Below are 22,787 nucleotides of genomic sequence, written 5' to 3'. Positions count from 1 at the left end.
TCTACTGTACAGTAATTTTTCAGTCAACAGCAAATATATATATATATGTATATATATATATACATATATATATACACACACACAACACACACACATATGTTGCCTACTAATTTCAAGGCCATCTTAGTTTGAATAGGTACAATCAATGTTGTTTGTTTAATGATTGTTGTCTAAGGGTGATATATTTCTCAGAATCTAAATCTATTTTCATAAATGTCTATAATATATGTATGTGTGTGGTAGCTACTTTACACATTGCTATGACAAAACCTGATGCAGCAACTTAAGGAAGGAAGGGTTTTGGGGGCTGGAGATGGCTCACCTGTGGAGAGCACTGGCTGCTCTTGCAGAGGACCTGGATTCCGTTCCCAGCACCCACATAACAGCACACAACCATCTGTAACTAGTTCTAAGGGATCCAACACTCTCTTCTAATCTGTGCAGTACTGTGGGCACTGCACAAACATGGAGCCCCCCTCCCTTTAACTCCCCTCTCCTATAACCTCTAGTTTCCCAGGCAAAAATACTCATACATATAAAATAAAGATTAATGTTTTTTAAAAAGAAGGGAGGACTTATCTTGGCTTAGAGTTCCAGCGGCTACAGTCCATCCTGTCAGGAAAGGCATGGTAGCAGAAACAGGAACTAGTTGGTCACTTTGCATTTGCACCCAGGAAGGAGGAGAAAGCCGAAACTGGAACCTGACTCTAAGATCTCAAGGCTGTCCTCCAGTGACCCATTTCTCCAACAAGGCTCTACCTCTTAAAGGTTTCACAACCCAAACAGCACCATCAGCTGCGACCAAGTGTTCAAACAGACGAGTCCCCATTACATTCAGCAACAATGTGTGTGCATGCAAATCTGTCTATTTATAGCTGTAGTTCTCTGTATCCATCCATGTGTTCACATGTGCGTATACACGGACAGGGAGAAAGCCTCTTTTAAAAGGGTCTCTTCGATCTTATCCATGGTAGCAAGGGAATTAGGCTATGGATGACAGAGTCCTTCATGTGTCAATCTCTTCATTGTTCTAAGACATACTTCTCAGTAAGATTTTACAGTTTTCGATATGTGAATTTCGTCTACTGTTAGAGTGAATTTAGTATATATGTACTTTTTAATATTTCAAACATGAATATTTGTCATATTGTATTTTCCTGGTCTGTTTCTAAGCTCTATGGATTTTCGTGCCTTTCTTTTGCACTTTGTTGTCCAATTAAATTCTATTCTAACTGCAAGTCATTTTCCTCTGTAAAAGTTGTCTTGGAATGAAACATTTCCTTCAAGTCACGATTAGGTTATTGCCCCTTTGTTAACTGACAAGTTTCAAATCACAATTATACAGAATGATGATCTCTAAATAGAAACAGGATGCCAACATTCCTTTTCACTCATTAAACTGTGTGCCCCAGCCTTTTCATCTGAGACTGTGTTTGCCGTTATTCTTTAGTGGGTTATAAGACAAAACAAAGCCAAAGATTTAAAAACAGAAAATTAAGTTTTCCCTGGCCCCATCCTTTCTTTTTCCTTCAAGTTTTTATCCCCAGCATGGGAGGATAGAACCAGCTGGCTGTGGAGAACAGCAAATGTGTACCCTGCGGTCAGCTCGATTTTTTTTTTTTTTTACATTGCATAAATGCTTTCCAACTCACAGTGGAGCCTGCTTTGACATCTAGAAGTGACTCACAATTTTCTATCGTTTTGTTTTGTAAGAGACTGAGTCTTATTTTGTCGCCATGGCGGGTTCTTAATTCTTGGGTAACATTGACAGCCCTGACTTGGCCTCTTAAGTGGTTTGCTGTACAGATTCACTGCACCCTGTCCTGCTCATTCCCTGTTTAAGATGGTAGGAATTTCCCACTCAGTTACACAAGTGAACAACAGTAGTAATACAGGAAATGGGAACGCTAAAAGATATGAGTGTAAAAAGCACACATCACTCAGAACCCCCCTCCCTTTAACTCCCCTATGGAGTATGGGAGCATAACCTCTAGTTTCCCAGAAAAGCCTGAGCCAAAGGTTCCTGTGCAGGTTGTCTAAGCTGTGGAAACCAGACAGAGAGCTTGGGGGAGGCACAGAAGGCAGAGAGAGAAAGGCCATCCAAAGGTGCTTTATCAACTTATCAACTCAGGAGAATGAGGCCCCAGCGTCCTGGGGGGAGGCGGGGTGTGGACGCTGCTTCCCAGTACTCAGATGTGGAAGAGAGAACCGTAGTCTGTTGGCTGTTGGGAGGTTGCTTGACGAGCTTGACACATGTCCTGCGTGCCTCTCCAGACAACTCTGTATTCAGTAGCACCAGTTTCATACTGGGAATTGACCACAGTGGACTCGTTTACACCACAGAAACTGCCGAGAGCTACACCCAGCGTTGCCTGTCTCTGAAGGCTGATTGTGAAACATTTATTGACACATCTCTTGCTCCCATCCGTCCTTGGTCAAGGGTCACAGACGCCTATGAACGTCCCTTCTGCAGAGGCACCTGAAGCGTTCTTCCAGCAGCCTGCAGATCTGACGCAGCCCCTTTCAGCTGAGGCAAGGTGCTGTCAGGTTTTATGTGTGCAACTGGTTTCCTCAGCAGTGACCACAATGAGCAGGTTGGTGGAGGAGCTGGGAGGCCACTGGGAGACCAATCAAGGCACTAGTTATCCTTCGAGAGTTCCTTTTCCACGTCAGTCCCCACACATACACAAAGCCACACAGTTTTGACCTCAGGAGAATGTCCTTTTCAGCCTTTTTATTTGTTTACTTAACAAGAAATGGTGACGCTTTCCCGTGTCAACATGCATGATTTAATGAGTAGAAATCATTAGCTATGGCACCCAGTCTCTCACTAATCTTAGCATCCTTGGCTCTTGCTAATCTCATGTTACTGTAGAAAGACTGGGATGTGCTTATACACAGATCCTTAGATGTAACCCTATAAATTCTTTGAAAGGGAATTTCTGGTTCACGAGATTCATGCATAGTTTAAATATTTTAAAATTAAACATTATATGGAGATCACAAGGCCCAGGTCTTATAATTTTTTGAAGGCCCCTTTAACCTCAAAACTCCATAATTCTGTTGTTCTAAAATAGAAATACTGATGGTTCTTATATGAGTTCTTATATAAGCTGCAATCCATGTATAATTTTCCTATTAAACTCTACCCATGAACAGTGTACTTTTTAAAAATAAAACAAAGACATTTTTAAATCACCACATGCAACAGAATAGCATATTTCCCCATATTTATAACCCACATGAACAAACCTGTAGTAACTTAAAGATTGTTTTTTTTTTCTTTTAGACTTTAAAACTTCAGCTGTTCCTGTAACTGTTATTAATCACTAACCTTAAATATATTATCTCACATATTTTTAGGCCTGGGAAGTCTTTTTGTCGATAAATCCATCCTATATCACTAGCTATATTATTTGGAAGAAAATATAGTGTAGATGACAAATGATTTGTTGTTCTTGGAGCAAAGTATTTCAGTACAAAGGGAAAGAGAAAAACAGTAATAAACATTGTGATATTTTTAAAACTTAGATTGGTTCTTCCATATTGCTCTAATCTATCATACTGTTTTATCTCATTTTTCTAGTCCTATTATTTAATGACAAAAATAAAGTCTGAAATCTTGCATATGGGCTCAGATTTATAAGAAGTTACCAGGACATCCAACACCTGTTTTCTGTAAGAAACGAGAAAGTCCAGGTGGTGGTTTGTACCTTTAGTAGCAGCAGTGGGGAGACAGAGAGAGAGACAGAGACAGAGAGAGAGAGAGAGAGAGAGAGAGAGAGAGAGAGAGAGAGAGAGAGAGAGAGAGAGATCTCTGTGAGTTCAAGTGTAACCCCATCTGATAACCAGGGAGTTTTACTATGTCTCCCTGAATTTAAAAAAAGAAATCATTGAATAAAGACCAAGATTTATTCAGTGTTTTTAATATGAAACTCAAGTTAGATATTTTAAAATCTAATTTTCTAACACAATGCAGACCATAAGTTAGTTTTAGACTTATATGCTGAGCAATAATGATGAGAACATATTTTCTGTAATTAAGCCATTTTGTTTTGTAAGAGCAGAAACTTTTGTTCAGATGCTAAGAGCTCTGCAATTCACTCCTTTGGAGTTTGAACTGCGATGCTTTTGGAAGACTTAGCTGGCAATGCATGGGGTGTTGTCAATGGTCTGGGGAAGTCACATGTGTTCAGAACCAAGACTGCAGTGAAGTCATGTGATATGACACAGGTGGGCACTGCCGGAAATACATTATATTCATCACCTGTTTAATCGTAATGAGTTTTTGGTCATTGTATGGTCATTTGTGCTGTTGTCATCAAATTCCTCACAACTCCCGCACTCTGTTATGTGATCATGTGTGGCACTGCAACACATAGTTTATGCTGGGCTCTGGGGAGCTTGAGAAATGGCTCAGCAGTCAAATGCACTCGCTGCCTAGGGCCTGGGTTTGGTTCCCAGAACCCATTTGGAGTCTATAACTCCAGTTCCATAGGATCAGCATTCTCTTCTGGTCTCTGCAGACAGATATGAGTCATGCATGCAGAACACTTACATATGTATAAACAAAACACTTGTACACATAAAAATGAATCTTCAGCTAGGCCCCAGATAAAGTTCGAGACAGGGTTGTTATGGGCAGTTTGGCAAACATGGCTGGGAAAAGTGTGTCTTGACTTTCATTTCAGACTCAAATTATCAATCTCCATTGATAAAGTAAAGGGAAAACAGCCCCGCTCTCAGAAGTGGAAAGGGTTAGACAGCAAGATGCCGACCTGATGGGCTGAGCAGAAGCAGGGCTCACTTTGGAGTGCTATCTTGGCAGGGTTGTTCTACAAATCATTTGCTCCCCAGGGAGTTGGCAAACACTTACCCCAGGAGAGGGAGCACAGGGAGTCCAGTGTCCCTGGGCTGGTGCAGGTAGCACAGGGTGGGGCTGGAGGCTTAAGATTCTGTATCTATAGTTCTCTTGGCATTGTTTCAGACCAAATGGCCCAAGTGTGGATAGACACTGATGTCTGACTGGATTCTGATGGACTGTGTTGTTGGTAGAAGCTGGGTTTTCCTGAAGGTCAAGGCTTTTTGAATGCCAGCCACCTGGCAGAAGAAACTTTTGGAGGGCAAAGTCTTTAGCATAGCATTGGCTGAGGCTGGAGCTCCGAGACAGTGTCATGAGCACACTGTTAAAAACATAGAAAAAACTCATTTGTGTTTCCACAAAGTCAAAATGTATTGAGTAAGAACGAACTCATAAAACATGGCAGCTTCATTGGTAGCATTTTGCCAAATTCCCACTTTCTATGATAGCCTGGGGTAGGGCAGGTGTAGATTCTTATATTCCTATCTCAATTATTAAGGTAACTTTCAGAGTACATATTTTACAACAGTCATTAAATATGTGTGTATATGTGCATATATGTGCATGTACATGTATATGCTTATGCATATATACATGCATACACATATGTATATGAATATATGTAGGTTACAGAATGATTTAAAAGGATTAGAAAGCCACAATGGAGCTAAAGTTTTCAGAAGTACTGAGAAGCAGGAAATGGATCAAAATTAAAAGGCGAAAGATTTATACGATCTGAAGAGAAACCAGAGTATGGATCAAAATTAAAATACAGTCTCTCTGTGTGTGTATGTGAATGCACACACATTTGTTTGCATGTGTGTATATGTGTATGCATGTGTGTACATGTGCATGTGTGTACATGTGTGTAGTGTATACACATGTGTGTGCATATGTGTGCACACATGTGAAATAACTAACCATGCCAAGTTGTCAAGGAAGCTATTATAAATACTAAAGAGTCAAGCTGCAGGGTCACAGATCATAGCTGAGCTGCAGAATTAAGTGCAGTTGCAGGGGAGATAGGTCAGGACTGAGTCCAAATGAACAAATGAGCAGGCAGGTTGGCAGTAGGCTAAAACAGCAGAGAAGAGGATTAGCAGGCAGCAGGTAAGTAAGCTGTGTCAACTGCAGGGACTGATAGAAACAGTAGGGGATTCTCGGCCTGTTAGTATTACTGATGCCTATACCGTGTGGTCAGAGGGCAGACCAACATGAATAGTTGCCATTCTAGTGCTAGGACTTCACCTCCTTATTGAGTCCAGGTAAAAGAGTTGCACATTTCCTTAGCCTGACCTAATAAATTCTTGGGCTTGGCTTTCCTGATATGATTTTAATACAGAGCTCTTATGGTACCAGCTCACCACAATGCATGTATAATATGGTAGCCTTCCTGCTTTTTGGAGTAAGTCATTTATCGGTGTGTGCTGCATGGGTGGGGCTGGACCAGTGGTGATGCTCACATCTCCATCCAGGTGCAGACGCTCAAGCTGCATCTTCCATGCTCAAGACTGAGTCAAAAGCTGTTAGTAAATGAAGCGTCTCAGGACGAGGCTCAGTCTGAAAGCCCACTATTTAACAAGATAGAGAAACTTAAGGCAAGCCACATCCTGAGCTCTGTAGTCAGGAAGTGGGACCTGAGCTGCTCTTGTTGGGGAAGACACTGGCTGATTCAAAATGGTGATCAAAATGGCATTAGCTAGCAAGCCACACTCCTCTGGATGAGTTCATCATCACTCTGGGAGGTCTATCAGGAGTCACATCAAGCTTGAATTAAAGGTCTTTGACATTGTTTGGTCCTTCGGTTGTCTCTTTCTGCTCCTTGCGATGCTTTAGTGAAGACCAGCCATGTTGGACAGAGCTTTGATTTCTCACGGGTAAACACCTGTCTCCTTGCAGGATACACCATGAGTTTAAAAGAGAAGCGTCTTGGCTCTGTGGGGTTCCTAACTGCAAAATCTGAGTTCTATGTCATTTGTTCTCACTCTGCACAGTTCTCTAATGCCCCAGAGAAGTTACGTGTACAGTATGAACTCCAAAATATCACACAAGGCTGTTGGAGAGATGGCTCGGAGGTAAAAGTGCTTGCTGCTTTTGCAGAGGACCCACACCAGATGGTTTCCATCAAGCAACTCAAGACTGACTAACTCCAGTTGCAGGGGATATAATAGCCTCTTCTGGACTCTGAGCATCTGGATGCACGTACATATGTCCACACACTGATAGACACGTATACACACAAATGCACACACGCATATATCCACACACAGAAACCTACACACACAAAGGCATATAGTCACACACAGATAGACACATATACACAAAAACTCGCAAATAAAATTTTAAATTACTATAAAAGAAATGTTACTCCTTTTAAAATTATTTACTTTTCTTTCATGTGCATTGGTGTTTTGTCTGAATGTGGGAGGGTGTTGGATCCTTGGACCTGAAGTTACAAACAGCTTCAAGCTGTCGTTTGGGTGCTGGGAATTGGACCCCAGCTCCTCTGGGAGAGCAGCCAGGACTCTTAACTGCTGAGCCACCTCTCTGGCCCCTCAGTGTAACTCCTCACAACTAAAACTCATTGACTTCTAGTGCAAAGATGAGCTAAAACCGCCTGGTCAGTTTTGGTGAGAGTGAGAGGGGTTTGTAATTAGCAGTTACCTTCTGGGAGCCACGTAGCAGCTCATGTCACTCGCCCTTTCTTTAGCAAAGATGTTTTCCTATTACAGATATAATAGAAATCTCTTTAACATTTTTAGAAAATAAGAGCAAAGGGGGGATGTTTTACTGATACTCTTGCTTACAAATATTTTGTACTGTATATAGTAATCTATCTATCCATGTATATGTATATATATATATATATGGTGAATTTATATTTACATGGTGGCTCAGAACTGTTATACCTCCAGTTTGAGGGGATCTAACACCCTCCCTGGCCTCCTTGGACACTGCCCACATGTGGTACACATAAATACATGCAAACAAAACACACACACACACATAAAATAAAAATTAAACAAAAATTGTTTAATTTTTTGTTCAGTACATTTTTGCATTGTTGCAATTACATGGTAAATATAAATTGTCACGTTCTGGTTCCTTAAAATAAGTTAAAAATATCTCCCACTCAAATGACAAAGGGAGAAACTATCACTTAAAAAACAACCCCCTGGGGGTTGGGGATTTAGCTCAGTGGTAGAGAGCTTGCCTAGCAAGCGCAAGGCCCTGGGTTCGGTCCCCAGCTCCGAAAAAAAGAAAAAAGAAAAGAAAAAGAGAAAAAAGAAGAAAAAAAAAACCAACCCCCTGGAAAAATAGTTTATTCTTTTTACTTGGGTGCTTTTCTTTATAATCACTTGCCTCCTCCTCTCCTACTCCTCCCTCTTTTCCTTCTCCCCCTCCTCTGCCCTCCCTCCCTTCCCCCCCTCCTTCTACTCCCCCCTCCTTCTACTCCCCCCTCCTTCTTCTCCACCTTCCTTCTCCACCTTCCTTCTTCTCCTCCTCTCCTTCTTCCCCCTCCTCCTCCACAGGAATTTGTGCAGAAGCTGAGGGACAGATCACAGGCATTGTGTAGCAGATTAGGTAGGTCAGTCATAGCTCCTAATTAAACTCTGGTGACTCAGGACTCTCATTATGAATTAAAGGTGCCATGTGTCATCATCGTGTTCCAGGGCAGAAAAAAATGAGTCGTTATGTCGCATTATGTCATTCTTTTGTGCAGGGAAAATACCTTTAAAATCAATTTGGGTTTTGTTTCTTAACAGCATGACTGGTGTAGCTTTTAATAGCAATCGCTGGAAGGGAACACTATTCATTACCGCGTTAAGTGAACATTAAACTTGCAGATGATTTCCTCCGAGCCAAGTTGCAGGATATGGCTCCACAAGCCCACTTCCTGGAGCTGGAAAGTAGAGGTAGGCGCCTTGAGGCAGCACAGGTGAAGGGGGTGTGGCTGGATGCTGCTTTGTCTCAGCCTGCAGATCCTCCGTGAGGGTCCTGCAGGTCCTCATCTTCGCAGCTTCAATGTCTGCTTTTGGACTTCTTAACTTTCATATATATCTTGGTCAGGCCAACAAAATTCCTCAAGCAGAATTCAGGGATGATTCGCTTTCGGAGACCTCGTGCACTTTAGAGGGATGTGCTAATTGCCTACAGATACACCTCGAGCAGCTCAGTCCAGACCTGGACCCGGATCTGAGAGTTCTTGAGCGCTGATGTGGTGCGAGAGCGAGATATTCTGCCTTAGGTCAGGCAGGGTGGATGCATGCTGCAGAGAACAAGGAAGTAGAAGAAAGAAAGAGGGAGCACAGGAATGGGGTGCGAGTGGGGGCAGGTGGGTAAGGGACGCCCCCTGCAGAGGGGACAGGAGGAGGGAGGATGTAAGTGCAGATTTGTGTGGGGAAAGTCTGTCCAGGCCTGTGAGTGAACAGCAGCCTCCCTAGTGGCTCTGTGCCCTGGGAACTCTCATTTCCATCAGACCTGCTTCTTAGTGCCAACAGCTACTTTGAAAAAACGCCTTCCTCTTTCAGCGTTCTGAAATCTTCTTTGATACCAAAAGCCCCATTCCTGGCCAATAGAACTCATGGTCCAACCTTAGTAAGTAGATGAGTTAACTGTAAGAAAAGAAAAAAAGTTGGATTTCAGGGATTTACAAACATATCATCTATGCTCTACATATGCTAGAAAATCATAACATTAAAAAAGTTTGACAAGAAAGATACTCATATTAAAAGATTATAAATTGGTCTTATCTCAGACTTAGCCTCTACATGAGTAAATTCTAGAAGAGAATGAAAATATGATGTAATCATAGACCTTAGGGCAACTATTGTGAAGCCAGATTTAAACACACCCACACACACATAAATATGTATTTTTTATATATTGTATACATGTATACATGTATTATATATGTATACATGTATATGTACACATATATATGTGTACATATATACAAATACATATATGTATATATGTGGTGCATGCATATATATACACACATATGTATGTACATGTATGTATATGTTTATGTGTATATACATATATGTGTACAAACATGTATGTATCCTACAAGCCTTTTCTACTTGTACTTTATTGACAATACCCACCTCATCAACTTTCTCACTCTGAGCAGATATAGCAAGGAGAAGCTGGGACTGCCCCAGCATTTCCCAGCAGGAGTGATGCTAGGAGTGTACTAGGTATGGTCTCCTTTTCTTACTCTCTGAGGTGAACTTATTTTCTCAGAGTGATTCTATGTGGGTGTGCGGCTGGCACAGCCTTCTCGAAAGTATTCCCCGTAAGCTACTGGGGTCTGAACAGACTCAGAAGGCATCAGGTATGAATAGACGCTGTCCCTATGTTTCCACATGGCTTGTGGCTCAAGTTCTGTGTAAACTTGATTCTGTGGTGCAACAGGACAGGAAAAGGATACATTTTTTTCTCCCTGTCTGGATGGACAATGTCCTTCTCTCAAGGCAAACTGGGGGACTTATACAGAGCTATGCCATCTGGATTGATGCCCCTTTTGTAGCTTGAATCGGAACTGTCCCTAGCTGGGGACTTGGCAAGTGGAGGTAAGCCACTGGGGCCAGGTCTGTGAAAGGTAAGGTACCCAGCCCCTGCTTCCTGTGTTTGCTCCGCCATGATGGGCTGACACCTTCTGAAAATAAGACTTCGGATAACACTTTCCTCCTTTAAACTGACTCTGCTGGGAGCCGGGAGTCACAAGCCCACTACAGTCATGGCTGTACTGTGAATTCCTGCCCAGTGCTGCCCGGAGTATTTGAGTGGGATGCTGGGAGGCACTGCTGAGGCTTCCGTCCCTGTGTGCTGTTGCAATCTAGCATCTGCTTTGTCCTTGACAGAGCAAAAGGAATTAAGATGGTGGATTACAGTTCATCTCCTAAAGGCATCGTAGGAGAGCTACTGCATCGAAATACACACAAGCACCTTTTAGAAATTTATGCTAGCCATATTTTCTATTATTACGTTAAAGTATATCATTATTTATTACTATCAGTGTGCTTGTGTGTGTGTGTGTGTGTGTGTGTGTGTGTGTGTGTGTGTGCATGACTGCCAAACAATGCATGCAGAAGTCAAAGGACAACTCCAGGCGTAGGCTCTCTCTTTTCACTGTGGGTCTGGAGTCAGACTCATTGTCAGGTTGTGTGGCAAGCACATTTACCCACTGGGCTAGCTCATTAGCCTTGGGTTGGCTGTTCTTATTTGTCATTCGAATATGGATTGCTCATGAACGTCACATGGCTGTAAATGAAAGGAACTTGGGCTTAAAGGGAAAGCAATATTGAAACTCATGTTGGCGTGAATAAGAGCATCTTCCACAGGCTCCTATATTTGAATACTTCGTCACCAGAGAGTGGAATTCTTGGAAAGAATCTGAAAGATGCAGGTATGAACTTGTTGGAAGAAGTGGAGGTGGGATTCCAGGTGTCAAAAGTCCCCGCCAGGGGCTGGGGATTTAGCTCAGTGGTAGAGCGCTTACCTAGGAAGCGCAAGGCCCTGGGTTCGGTCCCCAGCTCCGGAAAAAAAAAAAAAGTCCCCGCCAGGCCCAGTCCATCTGTCTTCTGATCTGTCTGTCTGTCTGTCTTACCCACTCTCTCAGGGAGTTCCTCTCAGCTACTGCTCCAGCACCATGCATGCTTCCATGCTCCCTGCCGTGGTGAAAATGGATTACACCTCTGAAACTGTAAGCCAGCCCATATTGCTTTTAGTGAGCGTTGTCTTGGTCATGACGTCTCTTCACAGCAGTAGGACAGTGCCTAAGACAAAACCCACAGCAACCAATAAAACATATCTAAATGATTAAGTAATGGCATCTTATTGCTGTTGGGACATTTTCTTCCCTTGCGAAATTTCCCTTTCGTCTTTCCCAAAGTGTGTGTATCGGAATGAATTAATGAATTATCGACTATGTGACTCATTCAGGTACTCTGTGATATTGCGACAATGGGCCCTGCGGCTTTGTGTTTCAGACCACATAGTCGCCATTTGTTGATAATGCATTTCAATGGAGCCTGACTAATTCTAGGTCTAAAGCCAGGTTCACATTTTTGCTTTGAAGAAGAAAGACATTCTAAATAAATACAGATGGCCAGGCCATAAACTTAATTAAAATTTCTGCTTTACGGGATGTTGTACTAAAGATGGTCGTACTGCCAAGAGAAATACAGGGAAATTCATTTGCATCCATATCCTGCTGCTTCCACACAGGATAAACTAACATAGAGTGATGGATGTGTGAACTTGTATGTGTGTGCACGTGCATTCTTGCATTCCACTCTGTGTGTGTGTGAGCATGTTCATATGAGTTCAGTTCTCTCTTTGGCTTGGCCGCTCTGTATATTCTTGCCAATAAGAAATAAGTTTTAATTTAACTCTGGGGTTGATCAAATTTATGTATGTTAACAGTTTTGGCATTTTGTTTTTGTTTTTATGCTTATTTGGTTTTGTTTTTCATTTACCACAGGAGCACTGATTTAGATACCTTCTAAACTTCTGTGTAATTTTCCTCTCTTCTTTGTGTACAAATCTTAGACATTCTTTTCATACTCACTCCTCCAGAGTATTTGTTTACGTAAAATTCATGGAGATGGTCATTCAGCTCCAGGAGGATTGCAAAGGTCATGACAGCAAGGAAAATCTGGTCTAACCTGAAGGAAAGGAAGGACTCGTGCTGAATGCTTGCAGGTGGGGACCGAGTAAGAGATAAGGGAAAATGGGGAGTGTGGATCGTACTTGCCGAGAGCCCTACTGGGGCCACATTTGCTGAGTCTGGCTAGCCCTGCAGTAGGACCCACCCATGGTTCCTCAATATGAAGTGTCTTTGTCTCAAAGTCCCAGGAAGAAAGGACCGAGCCCAAGGCTCGTATGTAAAGGTAGTGAGCACAATGCTATAATACAGCCCAAGGTATGTTAAACCAGGGCAGGAGGATAAAGCTGGCCACCTATGAGGAGTCTATTAGTGTGGTGATAAAATGCCTGTCAAAGCACAGCCTAAGGAGGGTGAAGCTTTGCTTTAGCTCACGGTTTGAGAGATCTCAGTCCATAGTCGGTGTTCTAGTTGGCAGAACGTCATGGAGGTGTGGAGGAGATGCCCACCTCATGATGGACAGGAACCTGGCACCAAGTCTGCCAAAGGTATCCTCAGTGGCCTACTTCCTTCAGGGATCCAGTGCCTTCTTATGATCTCCATGGACACCAGGAATGCATGTGGTCCACATACATATCTGTAAGCAAATCACTGGCCTGGCAAACTTTCTGACTATGGGGCCCCTCTTTTTCAGACTGCAGAGGCTTAAGCTCGTCTAAGCAATGGTCAGAGGCAGGTGGATCCATCTCGGTCTGAAGCACTCATTATTCAGCTGCGCGTGTTTAGCCTAGATGCCCAGGGAATCACGACATCCCCGATGGGCTGGTCTCTGGATGGTTCCCCATGGATAATTGGCTGGCTGGATGTAGTCCCTTTCCACGGCAGATAGGGAAAGCCTCTTCAGCTGTAGAATGGGCTGAGGTAGGGGTGAACCAGACAGTCCTGTTTGGTTTGACATTCTGTAGCTTCAGATTCATGTTTTGGTAGACTTGATCATTCCAGTTTGGACTGCTATGTCTATTAAGAGCAAGCAAGACCTTATCTGGCCTGAGGCTTTACAACTAATGCCACACTCTCACATATGAGTCTGTCACAAATACGTACAGAAATCATCAAGGAGTCTTGCAGGAGAGAGAGATGATTGGTCCAAAGTCAGACAATTTATAAGAGACACAGTGAAGTTTACAAGTGTGCCAGCCATTGGTGCAGTATTGAAGTTTCTAACCCAATATGCAGACACAATGCCATTATAAGGACTCTTGGTTCCTTCAATAAATGGTCAGAATCGATCTATAAAACTTAGGACTATCCAGGCTTTGGGATAGCCTCCTCCTGAAACCGAGGCTGTTAGCAATTCCCTAAACCACATAGTCAAGCATGGGAGATGAGATAATAAGGGGTAGTCAAGGGCTATAGGGGAAGAGCGTAAATCATACATTTGCCAGAGCATACCTGTGGAAGTCAAAAGACACCTTCCCAGAGTTGGTTCTCACTCAGCCTGTTGATGGAAGAGTCTCTCATAGCTTCTGCCTATGGGCTAGCTGGTCTGTGAGCTTCCGGCTTACCTCCGCTCTGTCTCCCATGTTGAAGCAGGAGTGGGGGGATGACAAATGCACACTGTATCTGGATTGTTAAAACGTAGGTTCTGAGGATTGAATTCACGTCACCAGGATCACAGGGCAGGCATTTTAACCTGTGGAACCATGATGTTGTCTATAATTATTGTTGTTGTTGTCACTGTTTGTAGGATCTTACTATTCAGCCTAAGCTGGCCTGGAATCCAAGAACATTTTGTCTTAGTCTCTTGAGTGTAGTTGTGCTTCCCCACACAGGTGAACAGTAAGTTGTTTTGAATGTTTTATTTTCAATGTTATCTTAATTGAATTATTTATTTATTTACAAATAGATGTTATATCAACTCCTAGTTGTAGAGTGTTTGAGGAAGCAATAACTTTACAAGCATGGAGGGTTGTGGAAACTGGTGTCCATCTAGTGCCTTTGGGTTTCTGCTCAAAGGGAGAAGCTCATTTGTGTGTGTGTGTGGGGGTGGGGTAGGTATGAAATAGCAACGTGAAGTTCCCCTAAGAAAGTCAATCCTCAAACACACCTTGTGTCGGTGCCTTATGTGCAGAGTTGAGAGTGGTAAGGAGAGGTGGTCGAGTAGACCATGTGGCCTGATTCAGTAGTTAGGTTATATTGTCTAGCTATCTGGTATTTTATACAATTATGATGATTTTTAATTTTTGAAATTATAACAGAATTTCATAATTTCCCCCTTCCCTTTCCTCCCGGCAACCCCTCCTATGTGCCCTCTCACTCTCTCTCAAACCCATGGCCTCTTTTCTTTAGCTGTTGTTACATATGTACATGTATTTCTAAAAATATAAATATGATCTTGTCAGTCTCTGTAACGTTACCTGTGTATATATGATTTTGACCTGTGATTCCTAAGCCTTACAATTGTGACACACACATTTTCCTTTCAGGGAATGTATTGTTCCGATATTCTTTGGCTTACGGAAGCCAGCTAAAGGGCTGGGTTTTGTTTTTAAAAAGTTTTTGGATTATAGTCTGTTGACCACAACTTTCTCCTCGGTTGCCATGGTAACTTTCACATTGCAAGAACTTGATGTTAGCCTAGAAGTTTGACAAGCGGATGACTTCCAGGCAGAAGGGCTGATTTAAAATGTTTGGAGCAGGACACAAGGTTTTTACTGTACTCTAAAGCAGATTACATAACTCCCACCAAGGAGTGTTGTGTTAAATCCCAGCTCCTACACGGAAGCACTCAACTTTCTCATTTACATTCTGCACCACGAGCTGAGGCTGCAGTGGGTGACATTTGTCTCAGAACAGGTTTCAGGTATGCTCTCACTCCACAGGATTCTTAGCCCACCCTCCAGTTGGGCTGTTTCCAAGCACCAGTCAACTCTACAGCTGACCTTCTGACCCAGGGCCGACTCCCACAAGCTGCTGAAGCTACAGTCAGGGAAGTCCACTTAGCCCGAGCATGCGAGCATGCGAGCCTGTTCATGTGCTCAGTGGAAGATGTTTCAGGCAAATTTGGGGTTGTAGCTTATTTCTCCTCATCCAGAGACGTTATTCTTCATGCTGGCCTTTTGAGGAATGTCTGCTGTTTTAACAAGGGAATCTTCATTTTTATTGTCCTTGTTGTGTTTTCAATGAGAAGTCACCAGTCGGTCTAGTCTTGAAACTAAAGCCTTTGTTTCTCAAAGTCATCATAAAAAGGAATAATATATTGTTAATAAATAAATAAAACAGAGGTTTAATTCACATACTGCCAAATCTACCCGTGGCATGCATATAACTCAATTCTTTCTGAACAAATTATAGAGTTGAACAGTGTAGCCTCAAAATATGAGAACATTTATAATATCCCCCAAGGAGACTTGTTTATACTCACTTTCTAACTCTACTCACAGCCCCAAATGGTGAGGAAATAGCTGTGTCCTTAGTCGGCGTGGGTTCACTACTAAATCCTGCAATGTCTCTTGGGAGTTTTGAATGTCCATCCACTTGAATGGAAGGAAGAAAAAAGAAAGAAGGAAGGCCAGGAAGGAAAGAAGGAGGGAGGGAGGGAAGGAGGAAAGGAAGAAGAGAAAAACATGGCCCCATAGACTCCTCATATATAACAAATTCAAAACTTAACGAAAAGCATTTTTCAGACAGGCATAGAAGAAAAACCTCACTATATTTTGGTATAAAATAGGATAAATTATTTGCTTTAATTGTCTCTGTGTATATATGTGTGTACATGTGTGTGTGTGTGTGTGTGCATGTGTGTGTGTATATACGCAGGCATGAGCAAGTGTGGGTGTAGAAGTAACAAGTACCCTTTTCCAGACACTGGTCATTGTGTTTTTGAGATAGGGTCTCTGCTCTGGAAGCGATATGGTGGATTAGACTGGCTGCTGTACAGCTCCAGCCACGTACCTGACTCTGCTTCCCCAGGGCTGGTCTGCAAATTGCTGGGGCTAGGAACACATGCACACACACACACACACACACACACACACACACACACACACACACGCACGCACGTCCCTTTTTTTTTTTTTTTTTTTTTTTGAAGTGTAGGTACTAGGGATCAAATTCTACTGACTGTGCCACCTCTCCAGCTTTACTGCCTTATAAATAATGTATATTTATTTTAGAAAAATTGGAAAATACCAAGGAAAATCACTCATAGTCTTACTATAGGGAAATGATCTGTGTTTCATTTCATTTTTGAATATTAAAAGGATGGTCTCAAAACCCTCAGCCGCCTCCCACAGCAAGGAGCGGCTTCTGGCTGCTCCTGGGGCAGATCTTTGCCTTAGGCGGCTGACTTCTTCCCAGGCGTCAGTTTGAGTCTTAGGCTCCGTGACTAAGAGGCATGCTCCTGCTCCAAGCACTGGTGGAAACAAGTCAGACTTCTCATGGCTGGAGGGCATGCCTGACACACTTCATTAGCCCACACAAGCTGCTCAGGGCCAGCCAGGGTTGACAGCGGGGAAGATGAGGCCCTGGAAAGTGTTTCAACACAGCATATTTTGATGATTATATTTCCTCCCCTGCCCCGCCTCGACATTATAGAGAGTTTTCTATATAAGTTTCTATTACCAAAACAAACAAACAAACAAACAAACAAAAGGTTTGTGTCTAAATAAGCACGAGAAGGGGCTTGATATCATTTGGCACTGAAAAAATGCAAATTAGGATAAAACTGAAGTTCCACTTCATGTGCATTAGAATGGCTGTTACTTTAAAAGGCAGGACGGCTGGAAGGTGACAGTGGCTGGCCAGGGCGGAGAGAGGTGGGCACAGACGAATGGTCAAGCTGCTGTTGAAGCAGTGTGGTGGCTCTTCAAACAATACGGAGCAAAATGATCACATGACCACATCCAAAGAATTAAAAGCAAGGTCGGGAAAAGATACTTGTAAATCCTTGTTCACAGCAGCATTGCCATCAGTGGCTAAACCGTAGAAACAGCCCAGATAAAGAAATGGACAAATGAAATGTGGTATATCCACACAGCGAGCTAGCGCTCAGGTCTAGAAGAGGCACTTGGGCATTTTTCAATATCCTTGAAGCATGATGCTAAGTGAAAAGGCCGGCCACAAGGTGTAGTTTACAATATATAAATACTCTTTAGATTGGTCAGCAGGAAGAAGAGGGGTGGGAACTGTGGGCACAAGCAGGGAGGGCTGATGACGGTGAGCAGTTCATCACTGCCATGCTTTCAGATGCCGGTGAAGGCTAACGCAGCTTTTATTTGTTTGTAATTTTAAAGTTAGCGATAACAAGAAAATGTTATTGTTGACCTCTCAGTAGGAATAAAGTTCACAACCTTCCTGTACAAGCGCATCATTAATGTTCATTGCTCAGCAAAGCAATTTCTAGATGTCTAGTTCAAGTTTGGAGTTGACAATCCAAATGTTACACTTCATAACAGTAGAGTTTTCTTCAGCTCACCTGCCAATAAACATAATTTTGTAAAAACCTAAAATGAGGAAGAACTTACTAAATAACTTACGATAACCTTAACAAAAATCTATTTGTGCTTGATGGCCTAAAGTATAAATTATTTTACAAAAATGTTAGCACGTAAAGTGGTGGGCCTCTCTGGAACATTTCCCAACATACATGACACTATATTTTGTTTTAACTCTTCCCTGCCCTGGTTTGCTTTTTATCCCCATCTTAAGCACTGTTGCCAAAGTCATTTGGGGCAGAAAGGGTTTACCTGGCTAACAAGGCCTGACCAGAGTCTGTCACTGAGGAAAGTCAGGGCAGGAACTCAGGCAGGAACCTGGAGGCAGGAACTGAAGCAGAGAACACAGAGGAGTGTGGCTCACTGGTTTGCTCTCGGACTCACATTCAGCTGCGGTCTCACACCTCCCAGGACGCCCTGCTCAGAGATGACACTGCCCACAGTGGACTGGGCCCTCCCCCATCAATCATTAGTCAAGAAAATTCCCCCACAGATAATAGCTATGAGTCATTCTGATGTGTATTTATTGCCACATGTATCCATCCTTAGTCTTTCCTCCTCTCTCATGGTCACGTTTTACTTTTGTGACATACATGTGTATTCATAAGTTAAAAGGAGGTTTTGCATATGGAAGGAAATAGGTAGTGTTTAATTTTTGTTTGCTTGCCTTTGCTTTTTTTTAAAAAAAGATTGAGTCTTTTTTTTTATTTTGGTTGTGTGTGTGTGTGTGTGTGTGTGTGTGTGTGTGTGTGTGTGTGTGTCCGAGAGGCCAGAAGAGAATGTTGAATTTTGTGAAACTGGAATTGCAGGGAGCTGGGAACAGAACTTAGGTCCTTTGGAAGAGCAGTAATTAAGGGCTTTCAGTTGTTTAACCCTCTCTCCAGCTCCTCTTTTTGTTTTCTTCATATTTATTTATCTCTCATATATTACATCTCGGCTTTTGTTTCCCCTCCTTCCTCTCCTTCCAGTCCCCCTTCCTGCCCCCCACACCCCTCCCATTCACTCCTCCTCCATTTCCCTTTAGAAAAGTTCAGGCCTCCCAGGGACATCAACCAAACATGCATAGCAAGTTGCAATAAGACTAGGCCCCTCCCTTCCTATTAAGGCTGGACCAGAGGACATAGTGGGAGGAAAAGGATCCCAGAAGTAGGCAAAAGCATCAGAGAGAGCACCTGCGCTGATGGGAGTCCCATAAGAGGACGAAGCTACACAACTGTACCATACATGCAGAGGTCAGACCCATGCAGGCTTCCATATTGTTGGTTTGGTGTCTGTGAACTCCTATGGGCCTAGGTTAGTGATTCTGTGTTTTTTCTGTGGTGTCCTTGTCCCCTCTGGCTTCTATAATTCTTTTTCTCCCTCTTCTACTGGATTCCTTGAGCTCTGCCTATGCTTTGCTTGGCTCTGGGTCTCTGCATCGGTTTCCATCAGTTGCAGGATGAAGCCTCTCTGATGAGGTTATGCTAGGCCTCTGTCTATGAGTATAGCAGAGTATCATTGGGAATCATTCCATTGACTTTTGTTTTCATTTTTATTTTTGTTTGTTTTGATTTTGTTTTTTATGCTGGTCATATTTCATTCTAGCCTAGGTGTCTGGGCTACCCAGCTTCTTGTTTATGACCCTCCAGGCATTGTCAGAAGTTTGATCCCTCCCAATGGCAAGGATGTGAATGTTCATTGGTTGGCCATTCCCTTAATTTATACACCGCCTTTACCCCAGCATGTCTTGTAGGCAGGACAAATTGTAGGCCATAGGTTTGTGGCTGGGTTGATATCCTAGTCCCTTCACTGGAAGCCTTGCCTGGTGATAGGAGATGGCTGGTTCAGTTCTGGAGCCCCCATTGCCAGGAGTCTTATCGAGGGTCACCCTTGTAGATGAGTTTCCACTGAACTAGGTTTCTACCTCACCTCCAAGATCCCTCCTCTGGACTCTCTCCCTCCATCTGATTCCTGTTGTGATTCTTGAAATGGGGTCTCACATTGTAGCTCAGTCGAACCTTGAATTTGAAACAACCCTACTGCCTCAGCCTCCCTGGCACCAGGATAATGGGAGTAAGCGTCCAGGTGTAACAGGAAGTGTGGTTACTACAAACAATAAACAGACCCTCTTTCCGGTACCCAGCATAGATCACTCTCATTACTCTGATCTTAGTATGCCTGTGACTCTTTATATATCCAATTACAATGTTTCAGTCTGGCATTCATATTAAATTTTACTTTCTCAATAGTAAGCCTTTCTGGTTAAATGATTTATCCACATAGCTAAGTTTAGAAAACGAACAAGAAGGATCGGGAATGAGGGGAGTGTATAAAGGTGATCAGGGAAAATCCCGCTTCGTTCTCCCCACCCCCAGCCCCAGCTGCTCATTCATTGCCTCCCAAGTCATCTGTTATAATTAACTTCCTAATGTATCCAACTGAAAAAGAGCTCATATGCATGAAGTATGTGCTCTCCATTCATAGCTATGTAACGACTCTTCAAAAACTCATTAAATCTAGCAAAACACGAATCTCATATCCGTGAAACAGTTCCGAAGCTTTCCCCTCAGCTCCTAGGAACCAGCAGGCTACTGTCTCTAGGACACTGACTACTCTAGGGACCCCAGATGAACATTGTTATGCCATATTTATAATGTTGAGCTAGCTTGTTTCACTTAGTATAATGCCATTAAATTAATGCCACAGTACCAGAGATCATGGTTTCTTTCCTTTGTTAAGACTGAATAACATTCCATTGTGTGGCTATACCACCGTTTGCTTAACTGGCCATTCGCTGGCACTGTGGCACTTCTGTGTTTGGACTACTGATAATAATGAGTCTATGAACATGGAATTCAGGTATTTCATTGGAACCCTGCCTATAATTCTTTTGGGTACATATCTAGAAGTAGAATTGTGAGATCCTATGGTAATCCTAGTTTCATTTTTTTATAGTGGCTGTGCCATTTTGCATTCTTACCAGAGGTATACAAAGGTTCCAGTTTCTCCACCTCCCTTACCATCCTTAGTTTTGGGGGCTTTGATGGGGCGTTCCTAAGGCCACGTGCAGTGGTACTCTCACTCTAGATCTGATTTGCGTTTCTCTACTGAGCAACGTGATTGAGCTGCCATCCCTGGACCTGTCATTGGCCATTCGCAGATCTTTAGAAGATGCTGACTTGGGTCTTGAATTCGCTTTAGATCAGGGGTAGCCGTTCTTGTGCTTCTTTATCCTGGCATCACCTCCCGCTGTTAGATACATAAGTGGTGGGTGCACTCTTCTTACCTCTGCATCCTTTGGTTGTGTCCTTTCATGCTCGACTCCTAAACATCAGTGCAGCTTAGTCTATCCACTTTGTTGCCTGTGCTTTGGTCTTATATCCAAGACGCCACTGAAAGGCTGTGGGTGGACCTGCCCTGTTGTCTTTTGAGCAGGTTTTAGTTTTACCGAGTATGTTCAAGTGTTTGGTGTGTTGCGAATTAATAGCTAAATGGTGCAAATCAAGTCATCAGCTCTGTCTTCAGCTACTTATAAGTTTTGAAACTCACCCACAGAGCCTTTACGTTTCAACAATTATGTTTTTGCTTGCTTAAATGTAGCTAGATTCCTTCATGAATCTGCCTGGAAATTATAAATAGTCTATTCTTTGAATTTAAGAAACATTTCTATACAGACATGTTTTATTTGTCATTACTGACTTCTAAGGTCCATTGGGAGAAGGATTTCTAAATTTTTGGGTGTGGTTTCTGTGGACTCTTAGGGTGGCCTGTTCTTGTGTATTCTATAGTTTTTTTAAATTATGAATTCATGTTTTACTTACAAAATTCTTTATCAGTTTAACAAATATAAATCGAGTATTTACTATCTCTAGGATATATGCAAATGTTGGGTATAAAATCCCTCCTGAATAGAGTTTATGAGAGTAGGGGAGGTATTAGGTTAGGGTTTCTTGAGGTATTGGTTATGATAGCAGAACCAAGCACTTTACAAACTGAACTATCTCCCCATCCCCAAAGATCTATTAATGGTTAAGCAAAATACAATATGCACCTACAATGGATTATTATTCAACCTTAAGAAGAAATGTTGACATATGCAAAACATAGATGAAAGTTGACCTTATAAAACAAAGCCAGCTTAAAAAGGATCGTACAAACTAGGTATGATTTAAACCCTGTGAGGAACCTAAAATAATCAGTTTAGAGAGTGTTGGTTGCCAGCGGTTAGGGGGAGGATGCCGAGGAGATGCTGTTTATTGAGTACAGGAAGCAGTCAGCTATGGAGAGTTCAGCATGCAGGCTGCCTTACAGTAGGAGTGGACTAGCATTGCTGTTTGGAACACAAAATGATTGCCAGGGAGAAGTTGATGTGTCTGTGTCATAACTAACATTTGAAAGGCTAAACAACAAGAATGAGGAAGAGACACTAGAGGTAGGAAGTTTGGAACTGTTACAGGAGGTTCTTTTGTAAGTGGGAAGGACAATGACAGAAGAGAGGTCGGATGTGTTTGTTCCTGGCCTGTCTGTTCAGATGTACAAAGAATTGTGTCTATGGACACAGGATTCCCAATAAGAAAGAAGCATTAGCAAGGTCCAGGCAGAAATTGATAGGCAGGTGAGTTTTGTGCTTATGCGATCGGATCATAATTTTAATCTACACCTGGGCTACTGGTGCCTAAAGTAAAATGGATTAGCATACTTTCTTTGATATTTAATGTTGAATACAGATCAGATACAGTTGTTATTATTTGTTACTTGGAAAAATGCAAGTTAAAGTTTTATAATATCTTCAACTTTGGGAACCACATATGAAATCTGAGGAGGGCTGACATGTTAG

The sequence above is a fragment of the Rattus rattus genome, chromosome 6, assembly GCF_011064425.1.
Source record: "Rattus rattus isolate New Zealand chromosome 6, Rrattus_CSIRO_v1, whole genome shotgun sequence".
Lineage (NCBI taxonomy): Eukaryota > Metazoa > Chordata > Mammalia > Rodentia > Muridae > Rattus > Rattus rattus.
Note: the sequence above shows the minus strand (reverse complement) of the source record.